This window comes from Taudactylus pleione, unplaced genomic scaffold, assembly GCF_031769625.1.
Source record: "Taudactylus pleione unplaced genomic scaffold, aTauple2 ptg000087l, whole genome shotgun sequence".
Classification (NCBI taxonomy): Eukaryota; Metazoa; Chordata; class Amphibia; order Anura; family Myobatrachidae; genus Taudactylus; species Taudactylus pleione.
In genome coordinates, this window is record NW_028284489.1 from 1,586,239 (window position 1) to 1,600,899 (window position 14,661).

General features: G+C 43.4%; 1 protein-coding gene across 7 annotated transcripts in view; it reads left to right on the forward strand.

Annotated features, from left to right (window-relative positions):
• Positions 1 to 14,661, forward strand: part of LOC148529029 (kelch-like ECH-associated protein 1A) — a 122,050-nt gene that overhangs the window by 14,590 nt on the left and 92,799 nt on the right. For 3 of the 7 annotated variants that reach the window (XM_088468943.1, XM_088468937.1, XM_088468942.1), the window contains exons 1-2: positions 12,749 to 12,834; positions 13,011 to 13,185. The gene's annotated coding sequence lies outside the window, so the exon portion shown is untranslated. Of the gene's footprint in view, positions 1 to 11,235; positions 11,476 to 12,742; positions 12,835 to 13,010; positions 13,186 to 14,661 lie in introns of those variants that run through there. The other 4 variants (XM_088468939.1, XM_088468940.1, XM_088468938.1 and 1 more) reach the window with 3 other exon arrangements.

Below are 14,661 nucleotides of genomic sequence, written 5' to 3' on the forward strand. Positions count from 1 at the left end.
TTGGGAATGAGACCCAAATCTAAACACAGAATGCATTTATGTATTATATACACCTTTTACACACAGCCTGCAGGTAATTTTATACAATATTTTCAATAATTTTGTGGCTCAAACAAAGTTTGTGTACATACTGTACATAAAATTCATTTATGTTTCATATACAATAAGCCTGAAGGTAATTTTATACAATATTTGTAATCATTTTGTGCCTTAAACAAAATTTGTGCTCATTGAACCATCAAAAAGTAAATGTTTCACTATCTCAGTCATGCTAAAAAAAATTCCGTATTTTGGAATATTCCGTATTCTGGAATATTTGAATATGGGAGACAACCTGTAATTAAAATCACCTAAGGGCTGATGGGAGGGGTGCTAGTAGCAGGAGTCTCTACCTTTTAAGTGTACTTTATATATACACATACAGAGTGTGAATCTGCATTTTCTTTTTCCTGCATGGCACTACAAGTCTCAGCATGGTAGCACCTCTTATTATATTTAAAATCAGGATATGCAACCCAGAATCCCCCCCCCCACACACACACACCTTTCCTGTGAACCAGATTAGATCAGCTGACTCTGAATCACTACTATGACACTTACCTGTGGTACTGCAGAGCTCATAAGTCTCATGCATACTTGCCTACTTTTGAAAAAGCATTTCAGGGAGATTGTGAAAGCAGCACCTATGAGCGCGGTGGTAAAGTGGGCATGTACTGCTACATCTGAGAGGCGTGTCATAAAATTGATTTACATCCACATGTAAAGGAGCCCCAAAGCAGTTACTAAGAGCTACTTGTTGTTGAAAACACACTGATACTTCTCAGAAAATTAGGGGTGAGCGGGTTCGGATTTCTGAAATCCGAACACCCCCGAGCACCCCCAATCCGAGGCCGATCCGAGTCAGGCTCAACTTTTCCCGCCTGACTCGGATCTGAAATCGAGGCAAAACGTCATCGTCCCGCCTCCCGGCTCTCGCGGGTTTTGGATCCTATGTAAGGTACCCGCGTCGGTGCCATTTTCTCACTCGGCTGTGGACAGTGAAGAGGGAGGGTGGGAGTTAGGGCTGGCTGGGCTGTGTAGTGTAGTGCTGTGCTGCGCTGTGCTGCTGTTGTCCATAGGGGCTGTGTCCACTCCTTCAAAGTCCATAGGGGCTGGCTGGACTGTGTTGTGCAGTCAGTTGTCCATAGGGGCTGTGTCCACTCCAAAGTCCTGTGCAGTGTCCCAGTCCTAAAGGGGTGCTGTAGTGTTGTCCAGGGGGTGCTCTGTCCATCAGGGGTGCTCCCCCCAAGTGCAAAAAAAATATATATTTTTTCTGTGTTTGTGAATTGTGTGCACAGTAGCCGCACGTGCATCAACAAAGTAGTGCCAAGCGTGCGCCTGTGTCATAAGTAAAGGGCCGGCTGGCTTGACCGTTAAAGGATGCTGTAACCCCAAAAGTGCACTCCAAACAAAATAAAAAATATTTTCTGTGTTTGTGAATTGTGTGCACTGTGGCTACACGTGCATCAACAAAGGAGCAGCGCCAAGCGTGCGCCTGTGTCCCATTAGTAAGGGCCGGCTGGCTTGTCCATTAAAGGGTGCTGTAACCCCCAAAGTACACTTAAAACAAAATAAAAAAATATTTTCTGTGTTTGTGAATCGTGTGCACTGTGGCTGCACGTGCATCAACAAAGGAGCAGCGCCAAGCGTGCGCCTGTGTCCCATAAGTAAAGGGCCGGCTGGCTCATTTCTTAAAGGTTGGTGTAACCCACAAAGTGCACTAGTCTCCAACAAAAATAAAAAAATATTTTCTGTGTTTGTGTGCGCCTTAGCCGCACGTATATATCAATATAACATAAATGGAGGACCAAACTTTCTCCGATAAAAATAAAATAGGGAAAGATCAAGAACCACTTCCTCCTAGTGCTGTTGCTGCTGCTGGGAGTTGTTCATCCCAGAGAGGAAGTAGGAACACCACTACTTTTACTAAACAATTGACCCTCCAACAGCGAGGAGGATGAAGTACGACAGCAGTCATCCTGAAGCAAAACGTATAACTGAGGCCTTAACTGCTATGTTGGTGTTAGACGTGCGTCCGGTATCCGCCATTAGTGCAGTGGGATTTAGACAATTGATGGAGGTAGTGTGTCCCCGGTTCCAAATCCCATCTAGATTCCACCTGCATCCTCAAAGCAGCAGTGACAAGCGTGTGTCTGTCTGTTAAAGGTTGGTGTAACCCCCAAAGTGCGCTCCACAAACAATAAAAAAATTCTTCTTTTTTTTCTGTCTTTGTGAATTGTGTGGGCTGTAGCCGCACCTGCATCCTCAAAGCAGCAGCGCCAAGCATGCGCCTGTGTCCCATAAGTCTGTTAAAGGGTGGTGTAACCCCCAAAGTGCTCCAAAAAATAAAAAACTATTTTTTTTCTGTTTGTGACTTGTGTGCGATGTAGCCGCACGTGCATCAACACAGTAGCAGCGCCAAGCGTGCGCCTGTGTCATAAGTCAAGGGCCGGTTTGGACATCTGGTCCGGACTGAAGGACGTGCCAACAATTTCTGACAAGTCTACTGTCACTGCATATGATACTGTCCTCAAAGCAGCAGCGACAAGCATGCGTCTGTCTGTTAAAGGGTGGTGTAACCCTCAAAGTGCGCTCCACAAACAATAAAAAAATTCTTTTTTTTTCTGTCTTTGTGAAATGTGTGGGCTGTAGCCGCACCGGCATCCTCAAAGCAGCAGCGACAAGCGTGCGTCTGTCTGTTAAAGGGTGGTGTAACCCTCAAAGTGCACTCCACAAACATTAAAAAAAAAAAAAAATTCTGTCTTTGTGAAATGTGTGGGCTGTAGCCGCACCTGTATCCTCAAAGCAGCAGCGACAAGCGTGCGTCTGTCTGTTAAAGGGTGGTGTAACCCTCAAAGTGCGCTCCACAAACAATAAAAAAATTCTTTTTTTTTCTGTCTTTGTGAATTGTGTGGGCTGTAGCCGCACCTGCATCCTCAAAGCAGCAGCGACAAGCATGCTTCTGTCTGTTAAAGGGTGGTGTAACCTTCAAAGTGCGCTCCACAAACAATAAAAAAATTCTTTTTTTTCCTGTCTTTGTGAAATGTGTGGGCTGTAGCCGCACCTGCATCCTCAAAGCAGAAGTGACAAGCGTGCGCATGTCTGTTAAAGGATTACATCGGTGACAGCATCCAAGTAGGCATGTCAGACAGTCCGTACATGTACTGGCAGGAAAAAGAGGCAATTTGGAGGCCCCTTTACAAACTGGCTCTATTTTACCTGAGTTGCCCCCCCTCCAGTGTGTACTCCGAAAGAGTGTTTAGTGCAGCCGGGAACCTTGTCAGCGAAAGGCATAGGAGGTTGCTTCCACAGAATGTGGAGAAGATGATGTTCATAAAAATGAATTATCAACTCTTCCAGGGAGACCAGCCTCCATAACGTACAGAGGGACCTGTGGTGGTGGATTCCAGCGGGGACGAATTAATACTCTGTTAGGATGAGGATGTACACAACACTGAAGAGGGTGAGGAATCGGTGAATGAGGAGGATGAGGACGACATCTTGCCTCCGTAGAGCCAGTTTGTGCAGGGACAGATTAATTGCCAGCTTGTTTTGTGGGGGCCCAAACGAACCAATCATTTCAGCCACAGTCGTGTGGCAGACCCTTGCGCTGAAATAATTGGGTTGTTAAAGTGTGCATGTCCTGTTTATACAACATAATGGTGGGTGGGAGGGCCCAAGGACAATTCCATCTTGCACCTCTTTTTTTTATTTGCATTATGTACTGTTTGGGGCCTAGTTTTTCAAACTGCCATTCTGTCTGCCACTGCAGTGTCACTCCTAGATGGGCCACGTGTTTGTGCTGCCCACTCGTGTTGCTTAGCATAGTCATCCAGCTACCTCGGTGCAACCTTTTGGACATAAAAACACAATTGTGAGGTGTTCAGAATAGACTGGAAATGAGTGGAAATTAAGGTTATTGAGGTTAATAATAGCATAGGAGCAGAAAAACCCACAAATTCTGTGATTTTACCTGGTTTTATGCTTTTTTAAAAAAAAATACAGATCCAAAACACGGAAGGGTGGTTTTGGCAAAACCAATCCAGATCCAAAACACGAAGAAAGATCCAGATATAAAACCAAAACACGAAAAGTGGCCGGTGCACACCCCTACAGAAAATACATGTAGCCATAGGGACCATTGTGCCTCATAACCAATGCAGGGAAATTATACTAATGATCCCATTTGAATGCATATATCTCTGTTTTTTCTTTTATATAACAGTGTCATAATGGAGGTAAAGTGAAATGAGGGAGATTGGTAGACTCTTCAGGGATATTACTGCTATTTCAGGGAGTCTCCCTGACAATGAGGGATAGTTGGCAAGTAGGGTCTCATGAACAAAACTAAATCAAAGTTTTGTGAGATTAATCTCATTATTACACTGCAGCAGCCTAGGCTAGCTACTGTAGCTTGTTCTGTTTAAACTTAAGGCCCCCATACATCAGCAATCTGAAAACCACAATTGAACAATTTGAATATTTATTGCCCAATTTTAGGATTTTCCAATCTAGCAATCTGCACCCATACACTACAGATCTTTTTCAGTGATTTGCAGATCGATTGCAGCAAACACAGATCTGGCAATCTTGAAAGGCCCATCATTTTGCTAGAAACGGTCTGCAAATCTGCTGATCATGTCCATACACTAGCAATCTACAGCCCCAATCGATCTGTGAAATCCAACATGTTGGACAATCTGATTAACAATTCCAATCACTTTTTGGTTGCAATCTGCGATCTGTGAAGCCCAGATTTTTATACACAATCGATTGCAAATTGCACGATTGCTGCAATCCATCTCTGATGTATGGGGGCCTTTAGTGTTTCTCACCACTGCCTGGCTGGCTGTGGGCAGCACTGTTTGGTAATTTTCTATTAGAAATTGATGGTTTCTAAATCTGGACCCTGGCCTCTAACTCTTGAATAAATTTGTCAAGCACTGTAATAAGCCAAAGAAATTGTAATATGTACAACAATATGGCATGTGGTGTAGCTATCAAGTTGCCCTGTAATTAACCCATGATGATCCAATAAATATGCCCAGCAAGGTGCCCTGATGTATTCAAATATTGTGCCGCAATTTGGCATGATTATCCTCAGCAAGACATTTTCAATGTTTCTGAAAAGATTCTGTGAATATGCTCACCAAGGTATCATGTGTTAGCCCAAAAAGAAGTCATGCGTGCTCTTAGATGCATGCACTAAATGTGCCCATCAGGATACCTCGGATTTTACCTGCATTCATTTACCTTGGCTTTAATCTCATCCAAACCTTCTTTGCTCAGTCTCTCCTGTAGGTCCTGCAGGCAATTAGAGATGAGCGGGTTCGGTTCCCAAAGAACCGAACCCACTTGAACTTAGCAGATACGAGGCAGATCAGAGTCAGCTCGGATCTCAAAGCGAGGCAAAACGTCATCATCCCGCTGTCGGATTCTAGCGGGTTTTGGATTCTATAAAGGTCTCCCACGATCGCCGCCATTTTTCATTACGGCTGTGGAGAGTGAAGAGGGAGGGAGCTGTGCTGCTGTTGTGCATAATAGGTTGTACTGTCCATAGGGGCTAACTGGCTGTTGTCCATATTAATCCATATAGGGGCTGGCTGGCTGTTGTCCATATTAATCCATATAGGGGCTGGCTGGCTGTTGTCCATAGGGGCTGGCTGTTCTGCTATGTTGTCCAGGGGTGCTCTGTCCATCAGGGGTACTCTTCACCCCCAGTGTAAAAATAATAAAAAAAAAATTGCGTGCGCTTGTTAGCCACACCACTAGTGAAAAAATAAAAACAATTTTTTGTGTGTGTGGTTGGTTGTGTACGTTAGCCGCAACTTAGCTGCACTATAATTGCTTGGTGACACTCCTGTAAGACCGCAGTGAGTATGGAGGACAGTCACATGACAGGAGAGCAGGATCCACATACCAGTTTTGTAGCTGCCGGCAGCAGTCATGATGACGTTCCAAGGCTGTCCACATAATCTATGAAGGCCAATGTACCAGGGCTTAAATCAGGCCATGTAAAAAAATCTACTTTTACCCTGAAAAAAAAAATCTAAAGCTACAGTAAGTCAGCTTTAGACAAACAAAAAATTGGCAATATGCCATTCACTACACAAATTGACAAGAAAAGGATACGGCCTTGGCCTTTATTTATGACTGGAGTTCTAGTTGTAATGATTTAAACCCTTCTGCTTGTAGATATACAAAAAGCCACAGATCCCCTAGGAGACTCCAAGTGTGTCCGTGGTTGCAATGTGTGAGCTGACCTTTCTAATTCTGTACTTGAAGAGGATCCTCTTTCCACCATTTGTGTGCCCTCTGCAAATATGGGGATGAGCAGCACAAGTCAAAATTCTGACTTAGAAATTGAGGATGCTTCTGTGGAATTTTACCAGGAGGATGAGGAGGATATTTACGTAGTTGGCGATAACAACAAGGATGATGAGGATGTTGATGATGATGAGGATGTTGATGATAATGAGGATGTTGCTGCGGAGGATGTTTGTGTAAAACCTGTAAATCAGGCAACAGTTGTTTCCCACCATGGGCAACATCCCATTGTTGCCATGCCTGGGCAAAGGACCAAAAAATCCACTTCTCGTGTGGAATTATTTCCACTCAAATCCAGACAACCTTTCCCAAGCCATTTGTAACCGTTGCCAAGTAACAGTGAGTGGGGGTAAGGACCTTAACCATCTAGGAACCTCCTCCCTGTTACGTTACTTGCAGTGCATTTATCAAATTGAAAAGGGTATTTCAAATTCATAAACATTGGGGACAAAATAACCGAACAACAATCAGTTCAGTGTCACCTAGCTGCTCCCTTCTATCTGGATCCAAGCGCTTGCAATCTCCCCCACCAACACCTGCATCATCATTAACATCCTCAATCATAATCGGAAGTAGTCCTGCATCCAATTTCAAAAGCATGACTGACTCCTCTCTTATCCGTGATTCCTCAGAGGGATCCTTGAGTGCTACGCCTGTTGCTGCTGCTGAGGGTGGATCTTCATCCCAAAAAGGAACCAAGAAGTCTACTACTAGTAGTAATTTAAAAAAACATTTGACTATTAAACAGTCCTTTGATAGAGGAAGTATAACAGCTGTCACCCAGTTTCACAGTGGATCACTGATGCCATGATGGCTGTGCTAGTGTTAGATGGTGAAGTAATAGAAAATGAGGATGATAGTGTGAAGGAAGTGCAAAAGGAGGATGAGGGGGAAATTTGTGTCCTATCTGACAATAATGATGATGTTGATGATGAGGATGTTTGCATAAATCAGCCACCAGTGGCAGCAGTTCTTGCTCATGATAAAAAGAAAGTCAGAAAAGACACGTCTTGGGTGTGGAATTATTTTAATCTAAATTCTGACAACAGTTGTGAAGACATCTGTTTCATTTGTAAAGCCAAAGTTAGAAGAGGAAGGGACGTTAACCATCTAGGCACCTTCTCCCTGTTACGTCATTTGCAGCAAGTTCATGCAATTTGTTTAACAAAATTATAATAATTTGTAAATTAACAACAAGCAGTCCAGTATCAGCTACCAGCAGTTTGGACCAGCAAATGCAATCTCCACCACCAACACCCTCATCATCAACCTCCTCCTTAATAATTATTATTATTATCCTTTATTTATATGGCGCCACAAGGGTTCCGCAGCGCCTTATACAGTACATAAACAAATAAGCACACAAGAAAACAGATATTAACAGTATTAACAATGCAGGACAGATACATGATTTATACATTGCTGCATAAAACTTAGATAAGCAGCATGGTGTCTGTAACCAAGGGTTGGGTGCTGTTGTAAATTAGAGTATAATTAAGTGAAGCACATGAAGGAAGAGGGCCCTGCTCATGAGAGCTTGCAATCTAAAGGGGAGGGGGCAGACAAACATGGGTGACACAGATGGGCTGGATACAAGGGTCGCAGTAATCTAACATCTATGGAAAGGTTAGTCTAAACTTAAGAGAAAAAAAACAAAACAATGAGTACAACAAAATTGCACCAAGCCTCATGATTTGGGGGCCACATTTGAGAGGTCATTTTGCTGCGTCGTTTGGTAATGTATAGTTGGAGTGGATAAGCATATTGCATGGGGAGATCAGGACGGATGCGGGCAGCATTGGAGATCCAGGTGCAGGCACAATCCATAGGTATGATGGAAATGTGGTAGTAGATAAAAGCAGTCCTTAATTACAGAAATTGCTGATTTGTTAAATTCTCCTTATGTTCTCCTCCTGTTTAACACCTGAATAACTCCAGCTTTAACTTAAATGTTCTATTGACACTTTAAACTAAGCACTTCAAATCTAGGCACTGATGTTGGAGCAGCCCTGGCTATGGCAGCCTAATTGAAGGTAGTCCTTCCAAAAAATGTTTTGTGGGGGCCCAAACAAACCAAGGAGTTCAGCCACGAAAGTGTCAGTCCTAGTCGCTAAAGTGCTTGGTTTGTTAAACTGTGCATGTACTTTTTAATATACCACATAAGAGTGGGTGGGAGGGACAATTCCATCTTGCACCTTTATTCTTTACATTTTGCACAATTTGGGGCATTGCCGACTGACATTATTATAGTTTATTAAACTGCCATCCTGTCTGCCACTGCTGTGTGGCAATGTCAGATTGAAGCTACCAAGGACCAGGAAGTGACAGATCCTATGCATATACTGAAGAGTGTGCGAAAAATTAATTTCATGTTTATGCTCTAGTATACATAACTAGTAAAGGGATTCGGAATATAGCAGGTCATTTTGGCCTACCCACTGCTCCATCCCCTCCCTCCTGTGGCTGTATATTGACTTCGTTCCCGGCAGGTCCACCATCATCTGCGGCTAAGGACTATCTCATTGCTTGATGCATGTGTCAAGAATTGAGATTTAGGTCTAGATGTACTAAGCAGTAGTTTTGATCCTGAAATATAAAACGGCATTTAATATTATTGCCAGTTTACATTTCGGGGTCAAAACTGCTGAGAATCTTAGCACGTAATAGCTGAAAAGTCTTAAGAGTAAAGAGTTGTTAATGATATACAAAATACAGGACCATGTGCAAGCATTGCCCAGGGCATCATCCATGGTGAATGGTCCAGGATCAGCACCATCGCTGCCCAACAGACCCTGCATCTGGCTAGCAGGGTGCCTGCAGAGGCACCCTATGGCCATTAGTGAAGCTTCAGTGCTTCTCGGGACATCCAAAGGACACTCTCTGGGCATGCACCCTGCAGTGTGTAGATGCACCCAGAGTGTCTGGGCAGCTGTACACCACACTACTTTTGCCACCTGGCCCATCCCCTGATGTGACATAATGGGTGAGGGTTTACGGGCGGCACATAGCGCTGGGGAGCACTGCTCTGGCAAAATAAAATGCCAGTGAATATTTTTGTATTTTACAATATTTAAAAAAAAAAAAAAATAATGAACATACTTATTAAACATGTTAAAATATGAAAAATTATGTGAATCACTGATTTATGTGGTCATGAACTGATGCTGCATTTATACCAGGTCTGACCCGGAGGTTGGAACATGGTTCCAATCCGGATCAGACCCAGAATTTCCCCAGCGCCAACCCAGGATATTCCCAAGGCGGCAACAATTCACATCTGAACCGGGTCTGCAGAGACCCGGTTTTTCTTGTGTTGAAGTGGACACTTGGACATGACGTCATCTCCAAGTGCCACTGAAGCCGGCCAAATGGCAGGCATGCGGCACAATCCAGGTCACCCTGACCAGGATTGCGCCGTTTACACTGCAGGGTTTCACGGGTTATTCCCGTGTTAAACCCTGCAAGCTACCTGGGTTGGATTGCCGGGTCACTCAACCCAGCAATCCAACACTTTCCCCTTTTACACCAAGGAGCTACCCGGGTTAACTCTGCAATAACCTGGGTTTTAGCTCTGGTGTAAAAGAGGTATTAGCATGTGATTGATCATTGACATAGAGGGGGAGTTCAATTAGCCCTGATCATTTTTCCGAGTCAAGGAATGGGACATTTTTGCACTTTAGACTTTTAAATTAGAGCCCATTTTTTTGCCTGAAATAGTACTTGGTATGGGGCAAAAACACATAGAATCTGTGACAAGTTCACAAACTTATGTATTTTCGCTGCCAGCTTCCCAAAAACAGGCTAATTATCTGGGATTGTTTTCGCTCTGCTGAGGTCCCAAAAAAATCCCCGAGAAGTACTGCTGGCGACCCAGCTTCAGGGCTAATTGGATAACCCTGGGGGGTCAATTAGCCTGCAATAAATTACCACAGCTAATTGCATCCCCCTCATAGCCTTCCATTTGTAATTTGTATTATTGTAATCCATATTAGGCAAATGAATAATGACTGATCTATAGAGGCTAGTTATGTGTAAATTGTAAATAACTTTTGTATACTTTTTTTTTTTTTTTTTTAAACATTTTACTATTTGAATGACATATATCAAATATACTGCTGTGAACAGTTCTTATCTGCAGTAAAATCATTTTTGTAACCTGTCGTCAGTTGCCTGGAGATTAACTATTTTGAGAAACATTTGCCCTCGTCCTCCTGAAAACTGTCGAGTCATTGCTGCAATTGCAATCAGTGGGCTGAAAGTGGTTAACTGTGCTGGAGAGAGCTTTGAACCCAGATCACCTCACAAAGTGAGTGAGAGAAAGGCTTTCAAATGTTTGACGACTGTCGACTCGCAAAAGTGGTCAGTTTAAAGAATATGAGCTTTTAGTTTGAGCAGTTTAACTGCCAATGCAAGCTGTTTTTACAATTTAGCATGGCAATGGGATTGATAGAAAGCAACAATGTGACTGAAGGAACATCATTTTGTATAAACAAATGGCTAAAAACATGGGCTGTTACAAAATGAATTGAACAGCTCTTAAACATATATATATATATATATATATATATATATATATATATATAATATGTTGAAAGAAATGGGCAGTCAAAGGACCACCAATCAGTTTAGGGTGCCAGGATACAAAAATATATGTAACACCCTCTAAGGGATGGTATTTGTAAATACACCCCTCTCAGTGTTAGAGCTTGCTTCCTGTTGTAGATATTACATGCCTGAGACCCTGGGATCAGTTTTCAGGTAAAGGAGGGGCTGTAGAGATAGACACGCAGGGGTGGGAAGACTGGGTGGGTAGCTGGCAGAGCAGAGGGAGTAGGGGGAGAGAACAAAGGGACTGAGAAGAAGAATTTGGGAGAGAGGAGACATGTTTTCGGGAGAGTCAGAGCTGGAAGCAGAAATGTAGCCCTCGTGCTCCCCTGGCAGGGGGAGATTGGCGGGGCCGTGGTGACTGCCACGATGCCCATCTAACGTCAAAGGAGAAATAGGTCTGGAGTGAGACCACTGAGATAAAGTCTGTGAGAGACCACAGAGAAAGAGCTGGAAGGTTTCAGTGTGAGCCGCCCAGTGAAGTTTTCAGCACCGATGAGAGGGGTAAGAGAGGCAAGTATATGTGTTGAAGAGATGGGGAAGAGGAATTTCCCAGGAGCTTTTACTGTTAAGGTACCAGAGGAGTCCCTTATGCATAAAAACCCCCCAGCAGCCATTAAAGGGGGGGTCACTGTGGTAGCAGTGTGGCTATAGGAGCCATTCCTGTAGGATAGGGATGGGCTGCTGCTGAGAGTTTGATAGCTGCAATAGAAAAGTCTGTATATTGCTGTCCCATATGAAAGAGAAGGGGAGCAGAGAGAGGCAGACTGGGTATGAGACACTCTGTATATTGTCTTAGAAGAGACAAAGGAGAGGCACAGTGCAAAAGAAGTTATGTGAGATGTGTGTGAAGCTGTGGAACTACAGGCACCAGCCAGCAAAGGGCTAGGTGGACCTGCACGTATGAAGTGGAGAACTACAGGCACCAGCCAGCGAAGGGCTAGGTGGACCTGCACATGTGAAGTGGAGAACTACAGGCACCAGCCAGCAAAGGGCCAGGTGGACCTGCGTGGGTAAAATGCAAAGCATTCATTGTGACTGTGCTTTAAGACTGTGCTGGTGAAGAAGAGTGTGATGTAATGTAACCATATCCATAAGATTGTTATATACCATCTGACATGCCAAGTATATGAGCTGGAGGGAGAGGAGAAGCTGCTGTAACCATATTCTTGTCCTTTAAAGTCATGTGCAGGAGGAGAGAAATAAATTGGTTTATTTTTATAAGAGAAGGTCTGGCGCCCAAGTTATTCAAAAGAACTGTTACTGTATGTGTCTATCTATAGCTGTATCTATATGTGTGACTGTTATAAAGCCTGCATGGGCACGGACCCTTTTCAGGTATTGCCCACACCCTGGAGAGCTAGCCTGAGGCAATAGGAGGTGTATCACTCCAAATGCACCTATGTACCACACCGCACACTGAAGGGGGGTTACATATATATGCAGAAAAACAGCCCTCCTGGGTAGATTCAAACAACAGAGTGATATATATATATATAATATATATATATATATATATTTTGCCACACCTATGCAAAAGGTCTATGCTAACTAATCTGTAGACTCATTCTACTTGTGGTGAAAGGTGTCTGTGAAAGTTTATAAAGTTTAAGAGAGGAGTTTCAGTGAAGGGAGCTCCTCTTTTGCATAGGAACATTGTATTACAATGATTCACTTGTTAGTTTAGTCTGGTATGGATGACACTGCAGTAATACAAGCACTGTGAGGACTTGCTAAATTGCATCAATATATAGTATATGAAGAGAGCTACAGGAGAACGGGACATTCCCAGAGCAATTAAGATCTGCTGGCTTTTGACCCCAGATATCAAAAGATCTGTGGATAGCTGTGGTATGAGACGGGGTGAGACCTTCTGTTAAATAAGGGCTAAAAAAGACTGTCTTTTTTGTGGTGGAGACTGATGGGTGACATGAACACAGAAAGCACATTTGTTCCACAATGTTTTTCTTTGTTGCAGTATTTTTTTTTTCTCAGTTTCACTCTTAAAGCATACTAACTTTACTTTTATGTCACCACAGGGAGTGACTGGATCTGTTGCCTTGTGTAGATCTACAGCATTTCATACTTTGAATGGGATGCATCCATTGCTTCAACTTGCAAAAAGCAGAACAGGCTGGGGAAAATGGAGAACATTGAGCTAAAACCCACCAAAGAAAATTTGAGCACTTCTAGAGTGAGGATCGATAACACCAGGTATCTGTTTAATCCTCTAAGTATTGTGTGATATAATATAATTTTAATAAAAGCTACTATTAACTTCATATAGTTGTCTTCAAACATATCTTGCTTATGCAATACTAATTGTTTGCAGTTTCTACAGTATAATATAGTATAGTACTATAATTATAGGAGGAGGATGAATTCCTGGAAAATATTTTGACCTGTTCATTGTTAATGTTATAAAAGAATACAGCAGTCTATGGACCTGATTCAAACGCGCTCGCTAGGATGCATTCACTGGTAGCTGCCCGATTTTCGCATTGTGCGCATGCGTATGCATCCGATGGTACCCGATGTACCGATGGTACCCGATGTACCGATGGTTGCATACACTTTCTAGAGATGACGTGCGCAAGTGGGCATCTTAAGACAGGCTGGTGGGTGTCTGCATACACAAAGCGATCGCACACCAAGACATAGTGGGCGTGCTAATGCCTTGCCATGCGATCGCCTGCTTTGCTGTGGGTTGTCCGGATTTGCATACACTGGTTGCGTGCGAACGCATCTAGCGAGCGGGTCTGAATCGAGCCCTATATACTAAGCCTTGGAGAAAGATAAAGTGGCTGGAGATTAAAGGGTCTGTGTACTAAGCCTTGGGACCAAATGTAATAGGGTGAGAGTTTAGAAAATGTCAGAGTTTAGCGATAAACTCACATTAGTTGAGTTTTATCTTCAAAATGGGCAAACATCTGGATGAAAGTTTAAATTGTGAGATCTTTTGAGTCTGAAAAACATGCGAGTTTGCATGTTCTTGGCCTCTATTACATTGGTCAAGTTTAAAATTGTGAGAACTTATTGCTAAACGCTCACATTTTCTAAGCTCTCACACTATTACATTTGGCCCTTGACTGGAGATAAAGTATCAATCAACAGCTCCTGTCATTCTGCAAACACAGCCTGTGACATGGCAGTTAGGAGCTGATTGGCTGGTACCTTATCTCTGTCTACTTTATCTCCATCCAAGGCTTAGCAAATAGACCCCACAGCCTGTAAAGTGACAGTTAGGAGCTGATTGGTGGGTACCTTATCTCTGTTCACTTTATCTCCAAAGCTTACTACATAGGACCTGATTCAGACTCGCTCGCTGCGTACGCTCGTACCCAGTGTATGCAAATCCGGCACACACCCAGCAAGGCAGGCAATCGCACGTCAAGGCATAAGCACGCCCTCTATGTCTTGGCGTGCGATCACTTTGTGTATGCAGCCACCCACCAGTGTTTCTTAAGATGCCCACTTGCGCATGTCATCTCCAGGAAGTGTATGCAACCATCGGTACATCAGGTACCATCGAAAGCGAACTCAGAGCTCGAGGTTGACAATACACTGCCGCAAGCACTGCAAGCACTGCAATCACTTCAGTGTGAAATACAACCAGGTGACGTGTACTATGGCGATGCCTGTTAATTACGCACGCCTCTGTAATGGCGTTAAAACACTCAGGCACGCCTG